Source organism: Sminthopsis crassicaudata, chromosome 6 (genome assembly GCF_048593235.1).
Source record: "Sminthopsis crassicaudata isolate SCR6 chromosome 6, ASM4859323v1, whole genome shotgun sequence".
NCBI lineage: Eukaryota > Metazoa > Chordata > Mammalia > Dasyuromorphia > Dasyuridae > Sminthopsis > Sminthopsis crassicaudata.
In genome coordinates, this window is record NC_133622.1 from 30,515,332 (window position 1) to 30,529,633 (window position 14,302).

A 14,302-nucleotide genomic window follows, 5' to 3' on the forward strand; every position below is an offset into this window, starting at 1 on the left:
CTAGTAAGGATTTGGTAAATGAGATTTATTAACAATAAACATTTATTAAACACCTCCTATGCGCCAGATGCTGTATAGATGCTAGGCACTAAATACGTACACATGTACAAAAGCATTCCCCAATAAGTGGTCAAAGTCTATGAAGAAATAGTTCTCAAAAAGATTTCCAAACTATTAATAATATTTGTAATATATAATACAATAATTAATTTATAATATTAATAATAGTATGAAAATAATAATAATATTGGCAAAGGTGACCAAAGATGAAAGTAGCTAATGTTGGAAGGAATGGGGAAGGGGAGAAGAAAGAGAAGGGCGTTACCAATCAGTGAAATCATTCTTTTGAGTAATTGGAATTTTGCCAAAAAAGTAACTAAAATGTCACCCAGTGATCCCACTGATAGGTAAGTGATAAAAAAAATGATCCAAAGTAAAGTAGCAGAATTATGAAAAAACCCATGTTATTGTAATGATAAATAGAGATAGTTAAACACTGAAAGTATGGCCAAGCTTAGCCCCTAAGACAAAGGATGACCTTGTGTTATTTGTAGGGGGGAGGGGGGATATAATTATGGTGGTGGAGTCCTAGAGATAGGAAATTTAAGATATTTTTCAGATGTTTTGGTAAATTTTGCCACATTTTTTTTCACCCAAACAGTTCTTTGGAAGAGATAAAATAGATGATTACCTTGCAGATTATAGGTGTAAAAGCAAAAGATTTCAATGAAAATTTATTTTGAAAAATCATTGACTGATTTTATAAAGACCAAGGAAGCTACTAGATTTTCATTGAGTATATGCAGTACCTGCTTTTACACATACTTGTTGAATTGAACTGGCTGACCTTATCTCCATGACTCAACCTGTTGTTCATTTGATAAATTCTAGTGTAGATGAAGCAACAGATTCAAATTAATTATGAGTATATCATACCTAGGCAACTCTGAACAGATCCTCTCAACACATCTCTTGATACATGAACTAGAAATGGCTTCCCACAAGACTGCTGATATTAAACAAATTATCTGACAAATAAAATCCACTTGGAGCATTTCATTCTCATCATGTCATAGAAATGCAAAAATACTAATATACTTGGAAGTCAAACAACTATCTTGAAAAAAACCGTCGGATTTTTTTTTTTTCTTTTACTTAAGTTCCAGTTAAGGTTTGCTTGTTTAAAATAATTGAAGGGAGTTAGTTTATATTTGAAAACCAGATCAAAAGTTTAAAGCAGCTTTCTAGTTTGAACTGGTTTGTCATTTACTTTGATTAAAACTTCAACTTATTTCAACAGCGTTATGACATTTCAGAAGGACATGTGACACTGGAAAAAATCTTAATATTTGCCTCTTTTTACATAGTCTGAACAAAGGGTAGTTGCTTGTTCAGGTATTATTCAGATGTACCATACATAGTACAGAGACTACATAGTTACTAGTTTTTATTTCTTGGAAAAATGAGTTTCTCAGGGATATTTTCTTATTTGTTCATTGACAAAGGCCAAGGGGCATATTAACCTAGAAACACTGACCTTGACCCAATTGATTTCTATTCTTCTTAGTTTAAGTGTGTCATATACATAGGCAGGAGACAATTCTATTGCCATGTGTTTTAATTATATTGGATGATTTGCTGTCCAGGAGGAAGGAGGTAGAGACAGAGGGAGAAAAAATTGAAACACAAGATTTTACAAGGGTGAATGTTAAAAACTATCTTTGCATGTATTTTGAAAAATAAAAAGCTATTATTATTTGTTTTTTTAAAAAAAAAGACAATTCTACTTTTATTTTTGTTAGCCCTCTGCTTTGACATTCTGTAGCAGATACATATCAGTGTTTTTCTGATACCTGTACAATTCACTAAGACTGTTGTTTAGAAAATTAAAGATTTAACATCACTAAAAACAAAACAACCCCCCCCACAATATTCTGATTTATTTAAGGAGTGTGGCACAAAGTTCAATTTACAACTTCTAGAAAGAGGCATTGAGACACTATTTCATTCTTAAACAAACTAGGACTGAATTTCTTATTTTTTTTAAATTTTAATTTTCTTGTTCTTTTCTCCCCCCCCCCCCGCCCCTCAAATCAAAGCTTTTTATTTTTCAAAGCACATGCATGGATAATTCTTCAATGTTAATTAACCCTTAACAAAACCTTATGTTCCAATCCCCACCCCCCCACATGGCAAGTAGTTCAATATATATTAAACATGGTAGAAATGTTAAATCCAACATATGCATATATATTTATACAATTATCTTGCTGCACAAGAAAAATCAAATTAAATCAGAAAAAAAGAGAAAATAAAAAGCAAGCAAACAACAAAAACCACTCTCAGTTCCCACAGTAGGACTGTATTTCTGAAAACCCTGAATCCTTCTAAATCTGTGATCATGACATTGAGAATAATGGTGTCATGTACAGAAAACAGAATTATTTTATGCCATCAATACTGCCACAAAGCGATAAAAGTAGCCAAGAACAACCCCTTCAAGACCTAACCTTGCCCATTTATCTTAATGACCTGTGCCAAGCTGACACCGCCCATTAGAATAAACAGTTAAGGGAACACTCCCACAAAAAGGCAGGCCTTTGGCACTGGATCATTTTTATTCCCTTAGGGTTTCAAAGTATAAAAAGAGCACAGCTCAAAATGGAGGCAAAAAGGATTAAAATAAAGAGCTTAAGACCAAAACAGTTAACTAAAAGTCTATCTTTTCTGAATAGAAACTTGGTTCAAACCACATGGTGGGAAATTAAGTCTGTTCTAAAAGTACCACCTATGGGACAAAGAACATTGGAAGTGATGTCCTCTGGAGGTGGATAAAACCCAAATCTTCTTTCCCAGAGATTGTTAGAAGCTCATGTCTTTTTCAAAGGTACTCAATCTAGGCCCTCTAATACACAATAATATTTTAGGGTTTTTTTTTTTTTAATTCCTATATTCTGGCCGTTCTAATTTGAAAATAATTCAATAACAAAATGGCTCAAACTCTCTGGCTGTACAGAATGTGTTACAAGTTTCCCAATGACTGATAAACAAATGTGAAATCAAGTGAATCAAAATTCCTGGGTGTGATTATTTTTTTAAACACATATCTGAAAAATGAGGGATTTTGCTTTGTTATCTCCCCTACTGATTCTAAACATGCAAACCGGTTTACCGCAGCAGAGATGAAGGGCTATCTGTCCCCAACTAGTAGGATTCAAGGGCAGAAGAGATTTTCAAGGGCAATAATAATAATAATAATAATAATAATAATAATAATAATAATAATAATAATAATAATAATACATTTACATAATTTCCTAAGCACTATATAAATTATATATATATATAAAAATACAAAGCACTTTGCACTGCACATACATACATGCTCATGCACCCACCACTTCAGTCTATCCATCTATCTATTCTATCTGTCTATCTATCTCAAGGGATCCCCAGGATAACACTGTTAATTCTGATGCTACTATTATTTGGCTTTACTCGAGATGAGGTAGGTAGGTCACACATCCGATACTTTTTGGTGGCAGGATTTTAACAAGGATTTCCAAGGCTAGTAGTCTATCTACTATACCATATTGCTTTCATACAAAAATTTAAACAGCTCATTCTCTCAAAAACTGCTAAGCCCATTTTTGTTAGTCTGCCAAAACATGGGATCACCACTACAGCATCAAATTCTAAAAGCAGGGAAGGACAAAACTGTTGGCTAGGTAGCACAAATATTATTAACCATTTAACTGATGAAAACCGAGGTCGAATGTCGCCCACTTATTGAGTGCTTGTGCTGGCGTTTGAATGCAGTTCTTCAGATTCAAGTCCAGGCAATTTTCTCCCAGAAAAGATGTACAAATGAACAACTGTAAGTCCCAGTTAGTATACAAGTGAGAAATCATTCCTAATGCTTGCAAACGGAGCATATGGTCTGAAGAACTACAGTGAGTATAGTCTTAAATTTAGATCAATACAACAAGAACTGATGTGCAGCCATGAGGGTTTTGGACTTTTTCAAAATTCAAATTTCTGCAGTGTATAAGTGAAAAAGTAACAAACAGGCCAGACAAATTCCTAAAGATCCCTAACTAGGAGGCAGATGGTGTATATTCAGAGTGATAAAAGTACATGTGACCTTTCATCCTTTTCAATCATATTTTTTCCATTTATTAATAAAGACAACACAAAAGTCTCAGAGGTGCTGACTTTACTATTACTTGGTACTCAGTAATATTAATAATTGTTCCCTTTTATGGGGCAGAGGAAACATTAGGAACCAACAAAAGAGAAAATGATATATACAAAATCTTTATGCATCTCACAGATAGAAAATACCAGAACTGGCTGAATTTCAACCCCTATCCTTTAACTCAGGGCTTTTTAAACTTTTTTCCACGTGCAAACCCTTTTTGCCTGAAGAAATTTTTACATGACACTGGGTATATAAAATGGGTATACAAATCAAACATTTACTGATAATAAATCATAGTTTCGTGACCTGCACATTCAGTTATGTGTCACAACCCACAATTTAAGAAGCTTTGCTTTAACTGATTTATAATTCTTGAATGATGTTTGTTAAATAAGGCAGACTTAACTGCTGAGCTAATAACTAAGAATTAAATTCACATAAATTGACAGTACAGAATTCTATAAGGTCTTTTTCTCAAAGACCAAGGTACAATCTACAACAAATCAAACTGAGTTGAGTGTCAGTAGAATTTGATCCTCTTCATAAAAACTTTCTTTAAGCCAATTAAGTGCTAGATCAATGTATGAATCAATAAAATGCACCAACAGGCTGTGTGCCTGCACTTTGAAAGAGAAAGAATAAAGGAAGAATATAAACGAAACACTTACAAAAACAAGAAGAAACAAGGAGAACAAAAAGAAATTCAAAAGGAGAAACAAAAGCGGTTTGCTCTATTACAAAATCACTGGGGAGAGAGGGAGAGGAGGAGAAAAAGTGGCAATAAATAGAAAGGAGAAGAGATGCATTTTCTTTCATTTTAAACAGAAAAAGGGTCTAGGAGGGAGGGAATAGAGGGAGGGGGGTAATTTGGAAAAATGAATACAAGGGATAATATTATTAAAAAAAAAAAAAAAAAGGGTCTAGGAGAACATGGGACTAAGGAATTTTGTAGATAAAAAAATGAGGTTCTGAAGGATGTGGTCTATGAATGTTGATCCAGAGTAACCTTTATTCCTGAGGCAGAATCCAAATAAAGGGTTCTTGACTGGTACCCAGTGCTCTGTGCATTACACCATCCTGCTTCTTTCAGATCACAAAGGGATACTTATAGAGAGAAATAAAAGACAGAAGACTTAGGTGAAACCATCATTCAACGGATGTGTCTATGAGAGGCAGATTTTGCTTCTGGTCTTAGCTAAAATCCTATTTGAAACCCTTGGATGAGTGTTATCTGGAGACCAGAACATAATGACATTTATGTAGTGTTTTCTAGATTACCATTTTCTATTTTAATTAAATCTCCCTTCCATCCTGACAGTAAAAGGATGCATTAAGTGGCTTCCTTGCTATGACACTAGGCAAGTTCATAGGGTTTTGAGATTAGGGAATGTCAGAAATCATTTACTCCAGAGGAAAAGGAAAGCCTGAAGAAGTACCTTGATCCAAGGTTAAAAAAGTAGCAAAGTCAAGCCTCGACTCCTGGACTTCTTATTCCTTTCTCGATGCTCTTTCTACCACATAACATCAGTCAACCTCTCAAGTTCCTATTAGGAACAAATTTGTAATTAGATGAATTTCAAGCCACATGAATATTAATCCCAAGATTTTAACAAGCAGTGTGGGTTCATTCCATATTATGTGGGTATAAATTTTACAATATTATCATGTAAGTATTATCACATGTCTGCTTATGAAATAGAATGCCACAGTCCCTGCTCCGAAACCAAAGGCCTTGAATTACAAATGATACATTCGCTTCCATTTTAGACGTGACCTTCCAGTTGTTAAGATTACCACGCTCATTTTACCACTGGAATTCAGTTGTAACTAAGTGAAGTACATCTGCCACCACAAAGAAAACCAGATCTTGCTCAACGAGATTTCTCTGTGTCATATTTACTTTTTAAAAACTGACTAATGCCAAATAGCAGGTGATTAATCCAAAGGCAAACTCTTGCATTGGTGTGCAAGCTAGTGCGAGGGCATTTTAAAAGTTGACACATTTTAAAACGTTACAGCCATGTTTAACAATATGTCTATTTATAGGATGTTTTGGTGAGAAAACAAAAAGGAAGTGAAAACATTAGGAGTTGGTTTGAAGGCAACTTAGTTTCAAGTGTAACATTTATCCTGATTTTTAAAAAATGAACAACCAAAAAAAAAAAAATAATAATAATACCCCCACCCTTTTCTCTTAGTTATACTTTCTTCTTTTATCATTTTTTTTGTTCTTCTTAGGGAGATATTTCGACTTGTACTGCATACTGAGTGAAAAGGAATGACTCCATTCAGCTATGAAATAAAAATGGGAAAAGGTGCCTTGAAACAGAATCATTTAATCCTTTTTATGCAAAACCCTGGGTATGACAGCAGGCGCCAAATGGCAAAGGGGCTTGCCAGGGACCCAGGGATAGAAGAGAACCCGGGCATTTTGTAGGGGTGGGGCGTGGGGGACGTGGGAGCAGAGATTTGTGATGTAGAGGAGCTGTAATAAAGGAGGAGAAGAGATCGCTGATGAGTGTTATTGCTGACAAAATGGACTTGCTGCATTCTCCCAGATTGCCATTCTGAGTCTGAGGCAAATACCATAAAGAAGAGGGATATCTTTTCAAAAGACTGTATTAGAAATAGAAACTTCCAAGGGCTTGGTAACCAGAAAAAAAAAAAAAAAAAAGCTTTAACATGAAGACTTCACATTAAATGTTTTTCAAAGGCAGTCCCCTTTTACTTCTTTTTAAATATTTGATATAGACAGGAAAAAAACCACTACTATAATGTATTGCATTTGCAAGTCAAACACTTTGGGCATTAAAACAATGTGTTTTTCTTTCACAAGGAAACCAGTTGGATAAAGTCACAATGAAGAAAATTTCCTTCTCAGTTCTATTTCATTCAGATTATGTGTGTGTGTGTGTGTGTGTGTGTATACACACACACACATATACCATAAGCTAGTCAGAAATAGCTGTTTCTCTCTTTTTCAATTTGATACCACTGCAACACATCTGTTTTGCTATATACCAACCACCTGGATACCATAGTTATACACATGTTCATGACTACAGCAGGTAGACTCACAGTGAGTATTAAAAAACATGGACAGGGGCAGCTAGGTGATGCAGTGGATAGAGCACCAGCCTTGAATTCAGGAGGACCCGAGTTCAAATTTGGTCTCAGACACTTAACACCCCCTAGCTGTGTGACCCTGGGCAAGTCACTTAACCCCAGCCTCAGAAAAAAAGAAAAAAAAAAGAAAAAAACATGGATAGCTAAGACTCTAGAAATCCTTAATAAGCTTTATTCAGTGTCAGGTTTTTTTTGGTTTTGTTTTGTTTTGTTTTTTTTCTTCAAATGATTGCTTCTCACCTTACCATGTCTAGTGTAGGGTCTGCCACATAGTAGATATTTTAAAAAGTGTTTACTGAGTTGAACTGACTTATTTCCTTGACTCAATCTGCTGTTCATTTGATAAATCCTAAAGTAGGAGAAGCGATACAGCCAAACCAACTGAGTGTATCATATATCCAGATAACTCTGAACAGTTCCTCCCAACATTTCTCTTGATATATGAACTAGAAATGGCTTCCCACAAGGCTGCTGATATTAAACAAATTGTTTGCTCAATAAAATCCCCTTGGAGCATTTCATTCTCATCATGTCATAGAAATGCAAAAATATTAATATACTTGGAAGTCAACAACAATCTACAATATTGGAGTGTCAGAGGATAACAGAATGTCAAAGAGCTGCCTCTCTCCTCTCTTTAAATACAACTAAATAACAATTATTCAATCACTTAAAACTAACTTTACATATATTTGGAAAATAAAATACCATTGAAAAACTTAAAAAATAAAAAATAAAATCCGTGGGAAAAGATATAAACTTATTGAATTGCTCTGGCAGATTAGCCAGGAATAATTTTTGGTTTCTTTCTCACTTTTATTCTGTCTTGAAAATCTTACAACTTTAAGGTAAGACTATTAAAATTTAATAGGGGCAGCTAGCTGGTATAGGGGTCAAAAAATTAGGCTTAGAGTCAAAGACCTGAGTTCAAATTCAAGCTAAGAAACTCACTATGTTTGTGACTCTGGCTGAGTAAAATTTTTGGCCTCAGTTTCCTTCCTAGTCAGTAAAATGGGCTAATATAGCACTAACTCAGAAGAGTTGTTGTGGGAATCAAATGAAATAAACACACATAAAGTGCCTCGTACACCTCAAGATGCTATAACTATTAGCTATTGTAATTATTGCACATAAGTAACAAAAAAAAAAGCAACTTATATTTAAGTAACTAACTATACCACATCAAAAAGAATACTTTTCTCACCAGAATCCTATAGTATAGATAATACAAGCATTATTATTTCTATTTTTACAGATGACAAAAAGAGGCTCAGTGAAATTAAATGATTTTCCCAAGTTCTCATGACTAAACAAAAATTGGGAAACAATCAGAGTACAAACATTATAAGTAAAACTTTAAAGTTCTCTAAGGAGCTTCTTTCTACCTATTAGTCCTAAAGAGCAATTCCGTAAGTTCATCTTTTTTCCCCCACGGATTTAATTTTATATTAAAATGTTCAAAAGTATTTTGTTTTCCAAATACATGTAATGTTAATTTTCAACATTTGTTATGTTCTGCAAGAAAAATAAGACCAAATTAAAACAAACAAACAAAAAAACCACAACAACCCTGAGAAACAAAACAAACAAAAAGCAAAAATAATATTCTTCAATCCATAGGCAGTCTCCATAGTTCTTTCTCTGGATGTGGAAGACATTTTCCATCCCAAATCAATTAAGTTAAATTTTTTTTTAAAGGATAGTTACTTGGATTTAGGTTCTGAGACATAATATTTGAATCAACCCAAAGTTAAACTGTTGGAGATTGCCCCATTTGGGGCAATTTCCCTTAGATCAATTGCTACTGCTCCTTGAACTTTGTCATGTCTCAACTAGAGTTTTAGCAAATAGAACAACCAGTTTTCCTCTTCTATTTCTCCACTTAACCCTTCTTTCCTTGGTTATGTCTGTCTACACACCATAGAAATGCGTACTCTAGAACTATGAACATCTCAGGGTCTGTACAATACATTTCATTTTTTCCTCCAACATTGAATGGGATGAGAGGCATTTGGTGTAGGCAGCTTAAAGTCAGGAAAGCTGTTCTTTGAACTAGTACCGCCATATTGAAAACACATAGCCTCAGCATCTCTGAGGTCACTTAACCTCTCCAGGCCCCAGACAACTACAGTTGCACACCTACACATTAGGAGTCCCTTCAACAATGACATCAAAGGTACAGAACAACAATGAGGTATCATATGATTAAAAATAGATTTAGAGTTGAAAAAGTCAGAGTCCAACCTCCAATAAAGGGAATGAGCCAGGGAAAAGCTTAGTGATTTTTCTAAGGTCACACAGGTAGGATTTGTGTGAATAATTTGTTATTTAATTAGAATTTCTTCAAAGAGTCTTCTCAAAGTCCTGTGCCTTATCCACTACCCCACAATGTCTTTCTGTTTCTGGAACAAAACTATACTAACCTTTCAGAGAATGTTTCTCCTCCCCACTCCCAATCTCTCAGATAGTCTAAAATTTAGTTGAGATGCAAGAGAAAGAAGGTAAGATCTTTCAATTCAACATATTTTCAAAATCAGATACTCAGAAGTCCCCCACTTCTATCTTGATCTTCATTTCAGATTTCTAATGTGTCCCAGTACTTGCTTCTGATTAAGACCTGAGGCTGAACATGAGATTTCCAGTCAAATGGCTGAGAAAAATAGCCATTTTAGTGACTAAATGAAAATCTAGTTAATATGGTGAATCTCACAACTGGCAGCAGTGTTTGTAGAGTCATTGTTTGTAGAGCCATTGTTACTAACAACAAATAGGACTCAGACCATTTGCAAACAAGAAGATAGATAAGCAAGCTTCTGGAAGCATTTCCAGCTTAGTAAGACTGTTGGATCAAAACCATTCTTAATTTCCACTGTTTTGCAACTGAAGAGTGGAAGTTCATATTTTTATAATGTCCACACTCTAAATAAACAGCTCTCACAACAAATATAAATAACCCACACGAGAAAAGGAACTAGCACCACCAATGGAAACACATTTTGTACAGAGATTTGTGGTTCTCTCTTGTCCAACGTGAGCAAGGATTTATTTTTATGCAAAAATATACATTATATTCTATTTGTGTTCATTTTTCTGTGGATAAGTTTCTCATGATGTGGAGCCAAATTTCAATATGGGTGACAAAGAAATAATAAAAACAAAGTCTGGTTGTTTTCTCGCATTTGAAAAATAGCTTGGACCATAATAAAACCATCTTCTGAATATAGGCTAAAAATTGATCTACCACTCTTTTCTCCTTGGTGCTTTCATTAAGTATGTTTACATCAAAAGCTTCCTGGAGCTAAGTCAGTTCTGTCTCCTGGCTACAGGAGCTGTTGGTTCCCACTGTCTCTTCCTCTTTTGCTTGCTTGTCTGTTGGGAAACCACCTGCTTATTAATAAGTTGGCTTCCTTATCTAAGGCTTCATTGTGAAGATGACTTCAGAATTATTGGTCAGGCTAGAAGGGGAGGAGAAAAATGTCTTTAAAAAACCTCATTTTACAAAATCTTTCTTCAAAACTTATCACGACATTGAAGTAACAGTGGATTCTTACAGATATAGCAAGTTGTAAAGGTTTGAATCTAATCTCAGAAGCAAACTTTGCTTCCCAAGAACTATAGTGCACAAAGAGGTTTATTTGTAGTTGGCTATCCATGAAACAAATATAAACATAAGAAAACTCAGGACATTTCTACCCCTTTCTGATTCTGCAATGATTTGATATATAATCACAGAAAGAGAAAAGAGGGAGCTAAGAGTTGCACAATTTTTAGAGCATTCATAAACTTGACTGTTGGTATGTTGAGAAAGTCTTCTCTAAGTCCAATGATTATTGGAGGAGCCGAGTCATATATCAAACTTTACCTTCTTGATATGATGAACAAAATAAGAAGGAAGTTGTAGCTAAATGGAAGGATGATTCATCTTTGGAGAAGCAAATAAAGAAATTGGAAGAAGTAGCCTATGTCCAATGGCAATGGGGAAAATCATTTTGCAATTTATATCTCTTTTGCAGTATTCATATTAAATACCTGCAAAAAGACCGCCTGAAAGAAGCTGCCACTTAAGTGTCAATTAAACTAAAATAGATTTTCAATTTACTTGGATAAAGAATAGAAGGATATAAGGATAAATATTCTTGCTCTGTGACTTCCAATCTATTTCTTCTCTCTTACTCTTAATCCATTTAATTTACTATTTAAGATATCAGAAGGCATAAAGTCACAGGGTCACACAGACACTCCATACTTCTTTATTGGGAATGCATTATCCTAGAAAAGAATCAAAAAACTCTAAACACAGGGAACATTGAGCAGTATCTCATGCACACATACACTCCTGATTAGTATTAAGAACTAAATCTATATTGTGCTTTCTACATGCCAGGAACGGGTTAAGCATTTTACAATTATTATCTCACTGGATCTTCACAACAACTCCACAAGGTAGATGCTGTTATTAACCTATTCACAGATGAGAAAACTGAGTCAACTAGAGATCAAGATTCTTGCCCAATATCAGATAGGATCTGATCTCAGCCCTTCACCATTCCAGGTTTGGAGCTCTATCCTTTGGGTCACCTGGCTGCCTTATATTTTAATAAGGAATAAATTATTTCTTATGCATGTGACAGCCATTCACAAATCAATTTTCTATCTATAGTCACATTACCAAACTGTTAACATAAACACGCCAATTAATACAGAACTAAACAAAAATAAATACACCATGCCATTGGTTCAATCTTGTTCTATTCAAATAATTACTGTTAATGAAAATGGGAGAAAGGATGAAAAAAAGCACAGCAACACTAATTAGGATAATCTTGTAAGTATTGGTGATTGATAATCACATTATGATGTTTGATTGATAAAGTATTAGTGATTATCAATCACACTTCATAACAACCTGAATGGCACTTAGCAGAAAGGATCCACCAGATTAGGATATATATATTTGTTTGTAAACTTTTAATAAGAATAATGGTGAAAAAGTATAATCAAAGTAGAGGAAAGTGGAAGATAAAATTCAATTTAAGGAAATCTTGGTGAGTGATACTCCACCATGCAGTTATCTCAAGGGCAGTCAAGGAAGTAAAAAAAAAAAAAAAAAAAAAAAAAAAAAAATCTATGAAGATGTTTATAATAGACTATTTTCAAATGAAATTAGAGATCAAATAAAGTAATAATAATAAAATGCATATAGCAGGCACTATATAAATGCTTATTCTTCTTATTCCTTCCCCTTGCCCCCTTTTTAACCAATAAAGAGCCTAACTCCACACTGTGACTTTACCATTATAATGCCAGATATGTTTACCAATAAGCTAGAAATGCACTAAGAGAATAAAGACAGGGTAGACTTGTAACCATCCAAAAGAGTTTAGCCTGTCTAAAATCCAAGTGGATCAAGAGTGTGGATTACCTGTTTTTTGGACTCTCCATCCTGAAAAGTTTTAGTGCTTCTCTATCATGCTATGGGTCAGACAACACTAGCAGATCCAAAATTGTACAGAATTTGGATCCAGAATTAAACAGGAACAACAAAGTAGAAATCCTTTAATGCCCTTTAATGACCCAAGATTCATATATTTTAAATACCAATTGAGTATTCTACTAGAATTTTCATATGACTGTGAGAAATGGAACACAACATTCACCACAAAACTGGAAACAAGTATGACACATGGATCTGACACATAAAGAGGCATACAGTTTGTATAGGCAGGCTGTAACATAGAACAGATAAGGAACTCTGAAGAGATGTCATCAGGGAAATTTATAGAGAAGAGGTTGTAGTCACAAAAGGCAGGCAAGGAATAAAATGCCAACAGACCAAGTTGAGGTCTAGGGGTATGTCTTGATGGCGGGAGAAAATGACACTAGTATGGATGCCCTGTGGCAAATTGATGGGAATGCCATTGGTAAGAATATCAAGTAGGAACATTTTTATATTTTATATAGCTCTATATCCCTGAAAGCAATATCCAAATGCTATCAGACTTAACTCCCCATAACACATCAAAAAGGAGAAAAGAGCAGAAGAGTAAATGGGATCAAAGGCAGCTAAGTAGCCTTCTGAGAAAATCCTCCTGGGAAGGGAGAGGGTAGATTTTATCAACATTTGAAAATTAGAAAATTGAGGTTGCCAAGCTCAGGGACTTGCTTAACGTGATAGAGAGGTGACAAGAACCCTATATGGTATGAGTAGATATTTAGATAGCTAAGCATGAAAAAAATACTCCATTATGTGATATAAAATTAGGTCCGGAGAAATGGAGACAAAGGACAAAATATTTTTTAAAAAAATTTTCATCAAAAAAACCAGCTTTGGGTATGTATAGGGCAGCGTGTATGACCCGGGACAGGAAAGGACAATGAGAGGACAAATTCAAACTTAATGATAGCTGGTTGTCCAAAAAAATGAATTTAAATTCAACTTTAAATTTAATTCAAGTACTAACAAACAGGGGCAGTTAGGTGGCGCAGTGGATAGAGCTGAATTTAGGAGGACCGGAGTTCAAATCTGGTCTCAGACACTTAACACTTCCCAGCTGTGTGAGCCTGGGCAAGTCACTTAAGCCCAGCCTCAGAAAAAAAAATAAAACAAAAACAAAAACAAACCAAAAAACAAGTACTAACAAACACAACAAATTTAAATGCTACTCAAAAGGGGGACAACTCTTTTAACAAGTAAACAAACTTCCTTAAAGGATAATGAGAAATATGGAACTCTCAGGGAAATTCTAGTTCAAAGTTCCTCCTTAAATACATTTCTGATGAACCTCATAGCACTTTGATCATCCTCTGGTTTGGGATTTGACAGCTTTTATTAATTTATGTCATTCCCTGAATGAGATAGCAGTAACAGAGAGGAAAGAATACTTGATTTAGTGCACTAGTTCTTCTGGTTTAGTTCTTGGAGGTATTTCGGGGCAAGTCATTTTATTTTCCGAGAAAATAATTACTTTCTTTGTA

At 34.6% G+C, this 14,302-nt stretch overlaps 1 protein-coding gene across 15 annotated transcripts in view; it reads right to left on the bottom strand.

Annotated features, from left to right (window-relative positions):
* RBM47 (RNA binding motif protein 47) overlaps window positions 1-14,302 on the bottom strand; it is a 139,886-nt gene that overhangs the window by 12,719 nt on the left and 112,865 nt on the right. Inside the window, exon 3 of one of the 15 annotated variants that reach the window (XM_074273674.1) lies at window positions 5,638-5,745. The exons of the other annotated variants lie outside the window; for them this stretch is intronic. The gene's annotated coding sequence lies outside the window, so the exon portion shown is untranslated. The remainder of the gene's footprint in view (window positions 1-5,637; window positions 5,746-14,302) is intronic. 15 annotated transcript variants of the gene reach the window in all.